This window comes from Poecilia formosa, unplaced genomic scaffold (genome assembly GCF_000485575.1).
Source record: "Poecilia formosa unplaced genomic scaffold, Poecilia_formosa-5.1.2 Scaffold89, whole genome shotgun sequence".
NCBI classification, from domain to species: domain Eukaryota; kingdom Metazoa; phylum Chordata; class Actinopteri; order Cyprinodontiformes; family Poeciliidae; genus Poecilia; species Poecilia formosa.
In genome coordinates this window covers 264-5364 of record NW_006800028.1, presented here as the reverse complement: position 1 = coordinate 5364, position 5101 = coordinate 264, and positions in this window count along the sequence as shown.

Here is a 5101-nt window from a genome sequence, read left to right as displayed (position 1 = left end):
GTCAACGTTGAATGAGTCTGGGGTTTTTAAGTGAAGCAGCAGTAAGAGTTATCAACTCAAGCCAAGCATCTGTGGAAGATAAATAAGGTAATGTCTGTCATATAAGGACTGATATTTCTGTAAGGCTGGTTGTCATGGCAACGCTGGGGAATTATCGTTGTTGTCGGGTCCTGCTCCTCATGTGATGTTGTGTTGGTTCTGGGCTAGCATTAAAGCAAAGCTAAGAAAGTTCTGGTTAAAGCTGAACACGTGTGTGGACATTCAGTACTTTACATGGTGTCAGAAGTGTCAGGATGGCCAAGTTTAACCCACCGGAGAGTTTTCCATTTGACCGCCCGACGGAATGGGCAGATTGGAAACAACGTTTCAAACGCTTTCGGTTGGCTACTGTTAAGGAAGAATATCTAAATTAATTATTTTTGGAAAAAGTTTGGCTCTCTCTTCCTCTGGATTCCAGGTCCTCTCGGCGGGCCACGTGTGGCCACAAGGAAAACAACAGCAATGCGTGTTGACGTCACAGAATTTAATCCAAATCGGAACAAAGTGTAAGATACAACAGAAAATTAGACATACATTCGTTACCTGAGGCAAGAGATAGGGACAGCAAAGACGTCTTTGGAGAAGTTGCAAGCGCAAAATCTGATTTGTTACTCCTGTGTAGAAAGTTTTATAGTGAAGGCGTATTCTTTTCTTTAATTTATTCAAATAAGGCGTATCTTTGCTCATCCAACCAGGAGCTATCTCTGACCCTCTATCTGAAGCCAGAAACCCCTGCCGTGTTTACGGCCTTTCACAGATGAGTGTGAAAAGCTACAACTTCCACTGTATTGTTTTCCCACAGACAAAAGGCAGTTCAAACGATCCTAGCAAACCATCTGCTGTAACTACAGGTAACATAAAGGTCAATGGGCCAGAATACGTTACTGATTTCAAAACCACAATTAGGGCATTTGAGTCAAGAGATGTTAAGTTTTAAAACTGGCTTATTTTAAATGTATTTTCTCAACACTACCAAACTGAACAAAGAAGACGGCGAAGTCCAGGTTAGTTCTCTAATATACGCCATTGGCCCAGAGGCTGAAAACATTTTTAAGGCTTTCACTTTTGCGGAGGAGGACGATCAAAAGAATTTTGACGTCGTGTTAGGAAAATACGACGAGTACTTCTACCCCAAAAGGAACATAATTCACGAGCGCGCGTGTTTCCACCAGAGAGTGCAGCGGCCCGGTGAGATGCTCCAGCATCTTGAACAGAGGAGTGGACATCATGTCCAGGGGCAGTCTTTTATGCATTTCCCCCAGTTCCATTGGGCTATTCTATGGCTCCTGGGCCGAGTTCAGGAGGAACAGCTGTCAGTAATCCTGGCACCCGAGCACAAGAACGAGGCGTGGTTTCCCAGTCTGCAACAGCTGGTGTCAGGTTGACCATGGAAGCTGCCATGGAGAGAGGATGCGCTCTCCCAGGCCAGGGGAGCGATCAGGAGCCACTCAGAAATGGGCCAGCATCTCTGGGTCTGGCGGCTGAACGGGAGCACCTAGAGAGTTTCGGTCTCCCTCTGGGTGTGGTGCGTACCATTCAGTGCCCACAAGCCGCTTCTACCACAGTGTTATATGCTTCGAAATGGTCAGCCTTTCAGTGCTGGTGTGCGGGAGAGAGCTTGGAGTGCATTTCATGTCCTTTAGGCTGAGTGCTGTCATTTCTCCAGCAGCTCATGGACAGAAACTTAGCTTTCAGCACCATTAAAACGTGCTGCAGCTATTTCCTCCTGCCATGAGGGTTTTTGGTGACAGAACGGTCTTCAACCACCCGCAGTTGAAGCAGTTTCTGAGAGGTGTATGCAGAAGCAGACAGGTGTCACGCCCACTTGCTCCTTCGTGGGATTTAACACTGGCCCTGCACGCTCTGGTTGAAGCTCCATTTGAGCCTTTAGCCCAGGCTCCTCTTAAGTTCCTGTCTTTTAAAACTGCTTTGCTGTTGGCCCTTATGTCTGCAAAGAGAGTGAGTGATTTTCTGCTCACTCTGTTGCTCCTTCTTGTCTCAGAATATGAGCCGACGGCAGTTCAGCTGTGCTGCGTCCCAACCCTGCTTTTACTCCTCAAAGCATCACAAGCTCATTCAGATCAAGGGAGATATCTCTGGAGGGTTCTTATCCCCCTCCTCATAAATCTGAGACAGAAGCTGCTTCTCATCTTCTCTGCCCCGTGCGCGCGCTCTCTTGTTATGTGGCGCGCACGTCTGCACTGCGTCGCTCTCAGCGTCTGTTCATGCATTACAGAGATAACTCTGTGGGGCGTCCTCTGTCTGCTCAACGTCTTTCTCACTGCTTGTGTGAGGCCATCTCACAGGCTTACACTTCTTCTGGATTGGATCCTCCAGAGACTCTTAGAGCTCATTCCACCAGAGGAATTTCATCTGTGGAGGTTTGCGCACATTTGTAACAAAATGCAGAAAGTGGGCATCAGAGTTCTGCGTGGAGGAATGTCTGTGGAGGACATTTGCACAGCAGCTTCCTGGTCACCTCCGTGCTCATTTATTCGGTTTTTCCTTTGTGATGTTTCCACGTTCTCTATGACCCATTCTGTCCTCAGAGTTCTGACAGAATAATTATTTTTGTCACTTTTATTTACAAAGTATTTGAGAACAACATGGTTGTCCAAAGTGTTGTATAATATAAGTTACCTGTTCTGTTCATCGTTACACTGTTACAGTTCGTAACGTTCATTGTTCCTGTTCACAGCAGCAGGCCTGTTTGTCTCAACCTTTCTGACCAGATGTTATTCTCTGGTCTTCTGCTGTATGGGAGGCCAGGAGTGCGTAATTCTGCACTCTAGGCTGAGACTGTTTTTGTAGTCTCAGCATCTTTTGCAGCAGATGCTTCATGGTGGTCTGGATGGACCCAGTGAGGCACAGACTACATCCTGCTTCGCCTTTAACACTAGCAATAGCCTTAAAGGGCGAAGCCTATACAAAGTAGAATTTTGGTTACGTGTTCTAACCCCAGATTCTATGAGTATAGGTGCAGCCCTTTAAGCTGTGGGCCTCACTGGTTCCTGAATAGCTGAAGAAAAAGGCTGTTAGGGAGCCATTTGTCCGGTCTGACCGTTATTTATACAGACCGGGGTGGGGCCCACCCAGCAGGTGGGCATGGACTAAGCTTTTTTCAGTGCTACACTGCATGTGAGGGATAAACCCATTAGCAACAGCCTTAAAGGGCTGCACCTATACTCATAGAATCTGGGGTTACATTATGTAACCAACGCTTTATGCACATGTACTTTCAATGACATGTACAAATGTACATACACATATGTAGCATAAAGCTACATATGATATGTAACTGATTTCCATTTTAAAAGACTTGAGGCACATTTGCTAAATATGAATAGGATGTTTTGTTACTTTAAACTCATTTATAGAGTTTTTAATACATAAATCATTTTCCCCAATGAGAACAAAATAAACTACAGTGATGAAATAGAATAAAATAATATAGAAAGAGGCTTTTAGATGCTACTAAGTTATAATTAAGTCAAAAAACATTTAATAGATTAATAGCAGAATTATGCAAATTTAATTGCTATATAAATTATATTATTTGTTATTTCACTGTATTTCACTGTATCAAATATAACATTTTATATACATTTGATACAGTGAAACAAAAGCTGTCTGGGCTTGGAGCAGAGCATCAGAAGATCATCCATCCATCCTCTAAACACCCAGCCCCCAAAAAGCATTGACTAAAATGAAGTCATTCTAAAATTGCTATTAAATGATCATGTAGAATCAACTAATTTAATGAAGATGATTAGAGCTTTATGCAAAGACTAATTGATGCAGCATGCTGACTGAAAAACATGACACTGGCTCTGTTTGCATCAAAACAAAATTAACTTGATGGATTTCATTTAAATTGCAAAAAGTAAATAGTGATTACAGGACATCTGTGTGTTCGCACGTGTGTGTGCGCGTGCGCATAGAGTGATTAATATCTTGAGTGCTGAAACCAGATTTTAAACTGTACAAACTAAAAGCTTATTGCTAATAAGTTAAAGCAGCAATTTAATAAAGTTTCAATAATTTTAAATATTATTGAAAGTTTTAAAATAAATGATCTCTAATAGTATATTAAAGATGATTTTATAATCATCTTTAATTTGTTTTATAATTATTTCTGCTAAAATTTCAACAACTCATGGTGTGTAAATTTATGCAGAAATTGTTACTGGAGGTTTTTTTTTCCTTTGAATTGTATAGGATGTATTCAGAAGTGTAACAATGTACATAACATGTTTGAACAATATAAATACCCATTTTTACTCATTTTTTTCACATTACATTAAAAACTGTTCACCTTTTTAAATATTGTCACCTTCTTAAAATAACGGTCACATTTTTTGCCAAAAGTGATTTATTTATTTTTTTTGCCTAAACATTTTTTGGAAAGAAAGAGGGGATTTTCTCCCTGTAGTTTACAACTTGCTCTTGACTCCGACCAAGCAGAAGTGACTCATATGGATTTCTAGAGATGTTGTTTTACTGACTTTGGGCTTAAAGAAACCTTTGAAAACTTCCTAACCCTACCCACCAACAAGATTTTACCACCACAGAACTTAAGACTAAAAATGACTCAAATATTTGAGGATTCAGAACTCGTCTAACGTTGTAAATGCTTTGTGTGCTTTGCGAGGGTCAGTACAGCTGAATTCAGCAGCAAAGAATATTAAAACAGTAAAACCAATTCAACCTATCCTTTCATTCCTTGATGCTGAAACTGAAGGATTTGAAGTGTAGGATTTGGAAGAAGGAATGGCTTTCATACCCCAGTCAGATTGGATCTTCAATTTAGGTTAACCGGAGAGAAGGCTACAATTTACAAGGGACTCTGAAGGTCATGTGAAGGGCACTACTATAACGTTTGGTTGCAGTTCGTCAGGTCCAGGTTCAGCATCATCATAGTGAGGTAAGCTGACTACCAGAATATACAGAAACTGAAGGGACAAAGGCAGTCTTATACAAGCTGAGTTCAGGCATGTCATGTTGTCACCTTATGACATTTACAGATATATTTGGATCCTGTGGGGTCCCATGTCTGTATTTT